Below are 12515 nucleotides of genomic sequence, written 5' to 3'. Positions count from 1 at the left end.
CAAAATCGAATGGTAATTATTTTACCCAGTCTTATTCTCTCTCTCTCTCCATCTCTTTCAATATCTCAAAGGGAAGATGAGCTATGTAGAAAAAAGCCATGTCTGTTATACACACACAACTGAGATTTTGTTTCCTTTACAATACTGAGAACCTATTTTTCCAGGAAATTAAACCAATTAAATATAATTAAAAATAATGTGAATTATCATGATTTCAATTTATTTAAGCAATATTAAATTAAATCAATCAAAAATGGGAACCAAAGTAAGAACATTTTTTATTTGTGACATCCTACTTAACATAGCAAAATCGAATGATAAGTATTTTTCCCCAGACTTATTCTCTCTCTCTCTCTCTCTCTCTCTCTCTTTCAATATCTCAAAGGGAAGATGAGCTATGCAGAAAAAAAGCATGCATGTCTGTTATACACACACAACAGAGTTTTTGTTTCCTTTACAATACTGAGAACCTATTTTCTGCGACTTTGCAAAACGAAATTATGCTAATTAAGTGAAACAAAATTGAATTAAATGCAATAAAATTATATTTAATTTAAATTATATTTTTTGCATGAACTCAGCAAAAAAAAGCGTCGTAAAAATGTTCTTTTTGAATCCGGAAGTGGTGGAAAATTGTCGCAGAAGCGATGAATTTAACATGGGCTTGTCATAGGACGGATGTCCACCATTTCAACAGCCATTTCACTGAATTTGCATCACTTCTTAAGGTGTGATGCGAATTCAGTGCATTGGATTTGAATTAAAAAATTATTTGATATTTTGACAAACAAATAAATTTAAAATTTTTTTTTTTATGATTTTTAATTGCACTTAACGCTTGTCTGGAACGTTTGACATCAAATATTTTCAAAAACTCACAAATTTTCTTGAGTGGATTTAGCTTTTTTTTCGTCAAAATTTGAATAATTTGTATCATTTTATTAATTTTTAGGGCCATTTTCATGTAGCTCCGTTAGGCTTTAACTGCCAGTTAACAGAAAGTAAATTGAAAATATCTTCTCTCCGGTTAACTTTAACAGAAAAATTTTTGTCAGTTAAGTTCCTAACTGGCCTATGGAATATAAAGGCAAGATGACAGCTTCGTCCATAATACTGTTTAAAAGTTGGTTAGTTAATGGAACACTAACGGAGCTTTATAAAAATGGAGATTAATCTGTTTTTAACCTATTTGAAACAAAAAAAATTAAATTTCCCATTTAAAATATGAAAAAAGCGAGTTATAAAAAATTTATTCAAATGAACTTCCAGTGCAGTTAAAATAAAGAACATCTTTGGGAGAACATTTTTGGAAATGCTTTTAAAGTTGTACCTTTAGAAGAGCTTCCAAATTGTTTTGCTGGGAAATCATGTAAATTTAGATTATTAAGAATTATGATGATTTAAATTTGTTTAAGCAATATTTAATAAAGTCAATTAAAAAGGAATTTTCCTTCTGTATATTAGCAAATTTCTTGGAAATTTATTATTTGAGACATCTAATAATTACCATCTTGATATTGACATTCTTATATCACTAAGTATCAAAAACTACCATATTTTTCAATTTATTCTCTTTAAAATTCTGCTTTTTTTTTTAAATTCCAATTAATTGCTCGCGTTACTCGCGTATACCATAAGGATTCAAGGTTAGTAGGAAATTGCTACATTTTACTTAATTTATATTATGATGTGAGCTTATAACACTTGCTGCAGTATGGAATGTATGGAAACCCATGTACCACAAAGCCAACTAACTAAAATAGCTTCAAAAATGTTACACAGAAATCTAATTATGTAGCAGTTACCTGGAAGAGCTTTGTGTCAGCTATAACTATGTGACAACAAAGTTATAGTAGTAATGTATGGAAACTGATGGATGTAAGGGCTAAAAATGTGGTGAAATTACCATAACATGAGGTTGTTACGCATTTATTAGAATCCATCGTAAAGAGGATATGTGACGATATAGCTATTTAATGAATATCAAGTGAACTGATGAATTTGTATTTATGGAAAATGAGAAAATTAAAGATTCTCAGAAAATTGTATTGTATATTGGCATATGTGGAATTTTATTAAATTTAACATATTGATGGAAAACAGTTTTGCTCTTAATTATGGATTTTTTTCATAATTATTGAGAAAAGATAATTTTAATTAAAAATGGAGAAATCCGGTATGCTTGAATTCTAAGAAAAACCAGGTTGTAGGACTGGCATTAGAGTTCTTCTGATGAACTGCCGTTTTTTTTTTTTTTTTTTTGTAGGCCATCTCTAGAATGTTGTGTGTGGGAAGCATTCCCCAGTATTTGGGGGTGAATCATAAAAGCACAAAATAAATTTAAAGATCATCATATGAAGCTATTTAAGACTCTGTTGGATACCCAAAATTTTTATTTCATTCTTTAATGCCGCATCATGGTCTTTTTGTCTTTTACAGACAAATCCGTAAGTTTATGTGGCGCCACAGTTACCAATAAATGTTCATCCCGAGAAAAAAAGTAATGAATGAATCTTGTGGCAAGCTCCATAAATTCTGGATAACTTTGCCATGTTGTATCATCCCTAGGTTAATTTTTTTTTTTTTTTGCAAAAATTAACTGATAAACTTTATTGGTGTTTGTTCCTTTGGTGGCGTTTCTTAATTTGTTTTTAATGTCACTATTTCACATATGCTGTCATTGTAGTTCTCAGAATTCTCTTGGGATAACTTTAACGCATTTATCCATTTGATGGGAGAATACATTAATGACGGGTTAGTTCAAAAGAAATTCTGTTTTGTGTTTGTTTGTCTTTGTAGCAGCATAAATGACAAATTTGAAATTGATAGGGACAAAGTAAGGAAGGAATGAATATTTAATGAAACTAGCTATGGAGTTGAGAAAACAGGAAATGAATTGATACGTTCTTAGAATAAAGAATTTATAGTTATAAATGACAAATTGTCAACGGTTTAGAAATATATATAGAAATATTTTTTCTTTTAAGACCGGAACAAAAACGGCTCTGGATTCTATTTGTTCTCTATTATTTTTAGTATATATAAACTTGGCATAAAGGCAAGCCATTCGCCTTAGAATGAGAGATGCTAATGCTAACAAATGTAGAATCATCTCTTGATATCCCTCTGCTATTGATAGGTTTAATGACTCTGCCGTCGCTTAAAACGCAGCAAAAAGTTACACGATGAAAATGGTGAGGCTTTCAGAATCTTCAAGAATAATGTAAAGCATTTACCTTTTATATTATTTTGTTCTCCTTAAACATTTATTGATTTAAAATAAACTTTACAACATTTTGTATTTAATTCCTATTTTTGCACACATGAATTGCAAAGAATTATTTCAACAGAAAACTATAGCGTAAATATCACAGTTGTTACATTATCTCAATGACAATTATAATTTTCATAGAAATTGCAAATTGTTGAACAAAACATTCACATAAATCAATTCCGAACACAAATTCCCCATAAATTTAATTTTTGCAACATTTCAATTTGTTTTCGTTAGATATTCTAAACTACTTCTGCACATTTTAATGTTCATGTAGGATTTAAAGTTATTTCTATGTAGCATTACATTTTATTTTATTGTTTTTTTTAATAAAAAAAACTTCAATTTACAACCATTCACTTTTGATTCCAATTTTTTGCACACATGAGTCGCAAAGAATTTTTCCAACTAAAAACAATAGCCTTAACACTATGTTTGTTGCTGCATCTTAATATCAATTATATTTTTCATAGAAGTTGCAATTTTTTTAGAAAACCTCCACATATAATGCAGACGATGTTCAAACACGTAAATTTCCCATAAATTTAATTTTCATAATATTTTGTTTTTGTTCATATGTTTATTCTAAACTACTTCTGTTCATTATAATGTGTTCTCGTATGACTTGGAAGTTCTTTGTATGTAAAAATTACAAATTTATTTATGTTTTTTGTTCGCTTTATACATTTGTTGATTTTTCCCATAAATCCCTTTCTTGTGCAAAATCTAAGAGTCCATCTACACGTGTGGCTCTCGAGTGTCTATTTGCCTAGGTAGATTGCTATGCAAAATGTGCATTGCCTTTAGTCATTGCTTTCAGCAGTAAACATTTGCATAATTAAATTGCAACGCCAACACTTCAATCAATCAAGCGCAACGACAATTTTAACAAAACAAAAAAAAAACAAACGAACAACAATATTGTAGTAACAGCAGCAAACATTATCTCTCATGGTAGTGAGAAGTTACAGCCACTCTGTACGGTGGTTACTGCCATCATTAGCTAAATGAGTCTGATGACAACGACAAACAGCAGAAAAGAAAGACAAACAAATTGACACCTTTTTGCCTGGATGAAGCGAACTGTGGCAAACAATAGAAGGTACAAAATTAACATTAGATCAACACCAACTGTCAATGCAACAGCAAAAATTAACATCTAGCCAATAGTCGTAGTATCAAATCACCCATTCACATACTCACACACACACTATAAATATTCAACCATACAACAGTCAAACCGGCACCAAACGCCAACAACAAAATAAGAAATAAATGTATGGAATTGACAACAATTTCAACTCCTTCTCCTTAACAGAGATCCATGTAAGTAGTGTAACTCTGCCATCAAACATCCCCCTCTCCCCAAGAGAGGAATTGGACCCCCTTATATTTCATCAGCTTACATAGCTGCTGCTGCTATTGTTGGGTGTTAGGTGTTAACCTACCTACCAGAAAAAAACACTACTGCACATGACACTGGGATTCAATAAAAACCAAAGACCAAACAATACCACAAAGAAAATTTGTTGTTTGTCTATTGCAAAAGTGCTAAAGCCAGGCATTAGGTACTTGGTTTTCCAAAATTCCATTGAAATTTTGAAAATTTGCTTACCATTGCAACACTGACACTTCTATAGAATTTTTCTTGTTTTCGCTTTCATCATTGCTTTTGTTTTTTGTCGTATGAGAAATTAATTTTTTGTGTCAAACAAATTGTTGTGTATGTTACCATAAAAATTTATAAGCTAAGGTCGTAGTCAACAGGATTTCATTACATCAGAAGTCAGTTATACTCATTGTTCATGGGTTTTGATAATTGTTAGAATTTTAAATTAAATTTTAAATAAATGAGATCCAATGATATCGGATCCAATTCATAGGGTAAATTAAAACCAGATTTATGTCAAAATAAAAATAAAATAAAATTATGAAAAAATTTTCCATAGAAATAAAATTTTGACAACATTTTCTATAGAAATAAAATTATGACAAAATTTTCTATAGAAATAAAATTTTGACAACATTTTCTATAGCACTAAAACTTTGACAAAATTTTCTCTAGAAATAAAATTTTGACAATATTTTCTCTTGAAATAAAATTTTGGCAAAATTTTCTATAGAAATAAAATTTTGAGAAAATTTTCTGTAGAAATAAAATTATGACAAAATTTTCTGTAGAAATAAAATTATGACAAAATTTTCTATAGAACTAAAATTTTGACAAAATTTTCTCTAGAAATAAAATTTTGACAATATTTTCTCTTGAAATAAAATTTTGGCAAAATTTTCTATAGAAATAAAATTTTCTGTAGAAATAAAATTATGAGAAAATTTTCTGTAGAAATAAAATTATGACAAAATTTTCTGTAGAAATAAAATTTTGACAACATTTTCTATAGAACTAACATTTTGACAAGATTTTCTCTAGAAATAAAATTTTGACAATATTTTCTCTTGAAATAAAATTTTGACAAAATTTTCTATAGAAATAAAATTTTGACAAAATTTTCTCTAGAAATAAAATTTTGACAAAATTTTCTATTGAATTCAAATCTTGACAAAATTTTCTATAGAAATCAAATTTTGACAAAACTTTTTTATAGAAAAAAATTTTTGACAAAAATGTTTATAGAAATAACATTTTGACAAAATATTCTATAAAAATAAGATTTTGACAAAATTTTCTATACAAATAAAAATTTTCCATAGAAATAAAATTTTGAGAAAATTTTCTATAGAAATAAAATTTTTTATAGAAATAAAATTTTGACAAAATTTTCTATGGAAATACAATTTTGACAAAATTATCTATAGAATATAAATTTTGACAAATTTTTCTTTAGAAATAAAATTTTGACAAAATTTTCTATACAAATAAAAATTTTCCATAGAAATAAAATTTTGAGAAAATTTTCTATAGAAATAAAATTTTTTATAGAAATAAAATTTTGACAAAATTTTCTATGGAAATACAATTTTGACAAAATTATCTATAGAATATAAATTTTGACAAATTTTTCTTTAGAAATAAAATTTTGACAAAATTTTCTATAAAAATAAAATTTTGACAAACTTTCTATAGAAATAAAATTTTGACAAAATTTTCTATAGAAATAAAAATTTTCCATAGAAATAAAATTTTGATAAAATTTTCTATAGAAAGAAAAATGTTGATAAAATTTTCTATTGAAATAAAATTTTGACAATATTTTCTCTTATTTATTTATTTATTTATTGAAATAAATAAATAAATAAATAAATAAATAAATAAATAAATAAATAAAATAAAATAAATAAATAAAATAAAATTTTGGCAAAATTTTCTATAGAAATAAAACTTTGTACAAATAAAATGTTGACAACATTTTTTATGGATTTAAAATTTGGACAAAATTTTCTATTGAAATAAAATTTTGACAAAATTTTCTATTGAAATAAAAACTTGACAAAATTTTCTATAGAAATGTTGGCAAAATTTTCTATGGAAATAAAATTTTGATAAAATTTTCTATAAAATAAAACTTTGACAAAATTTTCTATAGAAATCAAATTTTGACAAAACTTTATATAGAAATAAAATTTTGACAAAAATTTTTATAGAAATAAAATTTTGACAAAATTTTCTATTAAAATAAAATTTTGACAAATTTTCTATTGAATAAAATTTTGACACAACTTTTTTATAGAAAAAAAAAAATTTGTCAAAAATGTTTATAGAAATAACATTTTGACAAAATATTCTATATAAATAAGATTTTGACAAAATTTTCTATAGAAATAAAAATTTTCTATAGAAATAAAATTTTGACAAAATTTTCTATAGAAATAAAATTTTGACAAAATGTTCTATAGAAATAAAATTTTGATAAAATTTTCTATAGAAATAAAATTAATTTTTTTTATCAATTTTAACCATGTAATAGCCGCATATTCAGTCTTTAACTGAGATCTAAAGGGTGATTCTTTTGAGGTTAGGATTTTCATGCATTAGTATTTGACAGATCACGTGGGATTTCAGACATGGTGTCAAAGAGAAAGATGCTCAGTATGCTTTGACATTTCATCATGAATAGACTTACTAACGAGCAACGCTTGCAAATCATTGAATTTTATTACCAAAATCAGTGGCAGAAAATCCGCTTTTTTATCGACAAATTTTGTTCAGCGATGAGGCTCATTTCTGGTTGAATGGCTACGTAAATAAGCAAAATTGCCGCATTTGGAGTGAAGAGCAACCAGAAGCCGTTCAAGAACTGCCCATGCATCCCGAAAAATGCACTGTTTGGTGTGGTTTGTACGCTGGTGGAATCATTGGACCGTATTTTTTCAAAGATGCTGTTGGACGCAACGTTACGGTGAATGGCGATCGCTATCGTTCGATGCTAACAAACTTTTTGTTGCCAAAAATGGAAGAACTGAACTTGGTTGACATGTGGTTTCAACAAGATGGCGCTACATGCCACACAGCTCGCGATTCTATGGCCATTTTGAGGGAAAACTTCGGAGAACAATTCATCTCAAGAAATGGACCGGTAAGTTGGCCACCAAGATCATGCGATTTGACGCCTTTAGACTATTTTTTGTGGGGCTACGTCAAGTCTAAAGTCTACAGAAATAAGCCAGCAACTATTCCAGCTTTGGAAGACAACATTTCCGAAGAAATTCGGGCTATTCCGGCCGAAATGCTCGAAAAAGTTGCCCAAAATTGGACTTTCCGAATGGACCACCTAAGACGCAGCCGCGGTCAACATTTAAATGAAATTATCTTCAAAAAGTAAATGTCATGGACCAATCTAACGTTTCAAATAAAGAACCGATGAGATTTTGCAAATTTTATGCGTTTTTTTTTTTTTAAAAAGTTATCAAGCTCTTAACAAATCACCCTTTATATCAACTTATTTAATTTTTTATCAGTTTGTATAAATTCATTTGTATTATTATTTTATTTTATTTTTTTTTTGTTAAATATCTAATAAATAAATAATACACACTCTCAATAAAAAAATTCAAATTTAAAAGCAAAACTACCATATACACGTTTAATTTTTAGGTGGAGCCATTGATAATTGGTTTTTTATAATATTGCTTTTGTTTTTTTTTCTATTATTAAGAGCTTTTCAATATTTTGCGCCAACATGTTAGCCTTGTTAGCAATAAACAATATTAAAGGTAAACTCTTAACATTTTTGTTTCGTATGGTCGACAATGTAACTAATCATGCAATTTTGTATGGAGGAGGTTTATATTGAGTTATTAGATCATAGATGGTGTGAAGTCACCCAAAAACTATTAATATACACTGAACGAAAATTTGGAGTAATTTTTCGGTGGAACAATATTATATACAGACGTAGTTTTCTTTTCTTTAGAAGATAAATAATAAAAAATAAGGAAAATCGTTGCTAGCATATTGGAACAAACGACAATCATTTCTGAAGAAAAATAGTCCTTTTTTTATACTAACAAAATATTGGATTCACAATAAAAATGAAAACTAAAACTAACTTTTACGAAAAAATATTAAGGACAAATGTCATTGATATAAAAATATTAAAATATAGATCCCCCCAGCCGCATCTATACTAAAGGCTGTGGAAATTCGAATTATACAGCGATGAAACAAGTGTATAGTCAGGCTTGTGTAGATTGGTATTTTGTATTTTCTTTTCAATAGCTTAATAATAAAAATTCCTTAAAATTCATTACCAATAAGCTCGTACGAAACTTCAAATAATATATATAATTGCATTTTTTGTTTATAAAAATAAAAATTGTAAATCATATATATATAATTAATATTTTCGTTAAAAGCGTTAACGTCTTCAATTAGTTTTAAACTGGCTTTTTTTCTCACATCGATTAATAAGGTAATCGTACCAATAATTTTTTAATTGACTTCTTTAATTAAATAATTTTGGTGAATTTTTTATGTATTTTTAATTGAATATTTTGGGAAATTCAATTAAAATTTTAATAAAAAAATTGATATTTTTGATTTTACGCATTTGAAATAGAGGTTTGATTATATGGTATTCAAAAGTTTTCATTCATTTAGATAATTTAATATTCGATCTTCTTTCTTTTAAATGTCATATAATGTTTCGTCGTAATTAAAAAATAATTTAATTAAAAAACTAAAATAAAAAGAAAGTGCTTTAAAAATATTTTTTTTATATAAACCCTCAATAAATATCCATATAACTCAATATTATCACTCAGTCAATTAAAAAGACGTTCAAAAACCCCCTGAAACCCTTTTCAATTTATTTCATGCTCCCGTTTATTCCAATCAAATTCAAATATATCTTGTTTTTTCTTTCTCTATTCATTCTAGTATATTAGAATTCTCACATAATTTACAATTCAAATTCCCCAAATTCACAGTAAATGACATGAAAATTGCATAAATAATCCTGGACACTATCTTGTCTTCATTGCTGTACGAAAATTTGTAGTAAACTTGCAAAATCCTTTTTCTTGTTCCCCCTTCATCTGTCTTGTTTCCAAGAGGTTACATGAAATGGTGATGGCAAACAAATTACACGGCAACTTTCAATGGCTGCTTTGGATCTAAAAATAAAACCTAAATTTATGAGAAGAGGTGGTGATATAGACATATAGGGTGGTATTCCCAACTTATGACATACAAAAATGTAAATCTTCTTAGGAGAACATTTAACTTTGTTATGCAAATTTTATTTTTTTTTTCTTTCTCTCTCAACATTTTGCTAAAGAATATAAGCTTGAAAACTGTGTATAATAGAGTATTACAACAAATAAATAATTTTAACAATTATAGCATATATAAGTGGAAAATATAAGACCAGCGTACCCAGTAAGACCACCGTGCTAGTGGCGCTATTTCTTAGTCAAAATAGGGACTTTTCAATTGAAATTCTACATACAGCCACGGTTGCCACCCGTGCCAAAAATAATCTACATAAAATTTGAAGAAAATTTTACTAAAAATCTACCAAATTTAAAAAAAAAAATTATTTTTAAGTTTTTACAACATTTTATTTATCTAGAAAATTTTGTCAAAATTTTATTTCTCTAGAAAATGTTGATAAAATTTTATTTCTATAGAAAATTTTGATAAAATTTTTGAAACTATTTTCTATAGAAAAAATTGTTGACAAAATTTTCGATAGAAATAAAATGTTATCAAAATTTTCTATAGTAGTAAATTTTGACAAAATGTTCTATAGAAATAAAATTTTATTAAAGTTTTCTATAGAGGTAAATGTTGACACAATTTTCTATAGAAATAAAAATTTGACAAAATTTTCTACAGAAGTAATTTTCTATAGAAAGTTGTTTCCATATATATAAATTTTGACAAAATTTTCTATAGAAATAAAAGTTTGACAAAATTTTCTACAGAAATAATTTTCTATAGAAAGTTGTTTCCATATATATTCATAAAATGTTATTTCTATAGAAAATATTGTTAAAATTTACTTCTATAGAAATTTTTGTGAAAATTTTATTTAAAAAAAAATACCAAAATCTACTTCTATAGAAAATTGTGGTAAAATTTACCTCTATAGAAAATGTTGATAAAATTTTATTTTGACAAAATGTTCTATAGAAATAAAATTTTATTAAAGTTTTCTATAGAGGTAAATGTTGACACAATTTTCTATAGAAATAAAAATTTGACAAAATTTTCTACAGAAGTAATTTTCTATAGAAAGTTGTTTCCATATATATAAATTTTGACAAAATTTTCTATAGAAATAAAAGTTTGACAAAATTTTCTACAGAAATAATTTTCTATAGAAAGTTGTTTCCATATATATTCATAAAATGTTATTTCTATAGAAAATATTGTTAAAATTTACTTCTATAGAAATTTTTGTGAAAATTTTATTTAAAAAAAAAAATACCAAAATCTACTTCTATAGAAAATTGTGGTAAAATTTACCTCTATAGAAAATGTTGATAAAATTTTATTTCTATAGAAAATTTTGTCAAAATTTTATTTCTATAAATTTTTTTTTTTTCAAAATTTACTTCTATGGAAAATTTACCTCTATAGAAAATGTTGATAAATTTTATTTCTATAGAAAAAATTTTCAAAATTTTATTTCCGTAGAAAATTCAGTCAAAATTTTATTTCTATAGAAAAATTTTTCAAAATTTTATTTCCGTAGAAAATTCAGTCAAAATTTTATTTCTATAGACATTTTTTCAAAATTTTGCTCTATAGAAGATTGTGTCAAAATTTACCACTATAGAAAACATTTATAAAATTTTATTTCTATAGAAATTTTTTCAAAATTTACTTTTATAGAAAATTTTGATAAAAATTGTATTTCTATCGAAAATTTTGTCAAAAATTGTTCAATGGTTCTATTGATCAAATTCCTTGATCTACTTTGTTCATAAAGCTCGAAAAATAATTAATTGTAAAATAATATCATGCATTTGAACGTTAATCGCCTGTTTCAGTATCAGGCTAACATGAAACAATTTTTCTATAGAACATTGTTTCAAAATTTTTTTTCTATAGAAAATTGTTTCAAATTTTTTTTATAGAAAATTTTGTCAAATTTTTTTTTCTATTGTTTTTTTTTCTGCATATCTTATCACATTTTTTGTAGAAAATTGTATTTCTATAAAAATTGAAGTACATATTAGTTGGAGAGTAATATTTTGCAAAATCTATCGAAATCTCAAAATTCTACCAATCTATCAAACAGTACAAAATCTACCATTTTCTAACAGCTGTGGCAACCGTGCTTACAGCCCTCTATTGCCCTCTATTTCGTTATACCCTAATGTCCTTCAAAGAAAAAATATTTCAGCTTTACCGGCAACCTTTGAGGACAGCCAACAGTGTGTAGAGCTCAATCTGAGGCAATATGCTTCAAATATGAAAACATATGACAGCAGCAGATCTACGCCCAAACATTTGCTGACAGCAACAAACATGACATAGACATACCAGCCAGTTCAACTAACCAAAAGCCAAAAGCAAAGCAAGGACTGTTGTTGCATATTCCATTTGCTTTGAAACATACGACATAAGAAAATTCAACACAACACAGGATTAAATGGTTTGAGTTTGAAATATGCCAAATACTCTAACCAGCTATATGGACGTCACATACGAACATCAAACTCCACCTCTATGGCGAATCGAAAACTCACAGTCACAGACATCTTTGCGAACAATTTTTTTATATGTTTATACTTTATTATGCAAAATGATATTAAATAAAAAATTGTACTG

This window comes from Haematobia irritans, chromosome 3 (assembly GCF_050003625.1).
Source record: "Haematobia irritans isolate KBUSLIRL chromosome 3, ASM5000362v1, whole genome shotgun sequence".
Lineage (NCBI taxonomy): Eukaryota > Metazoa > Arthropoda > Insecta > Diptera > Muscidae > Haematobia > Haematobia irritans.
The sequence above is the reverse complement of the archived record's forward strand: the minus strand, read 5'-3'. Positions refer to the sequence as shown.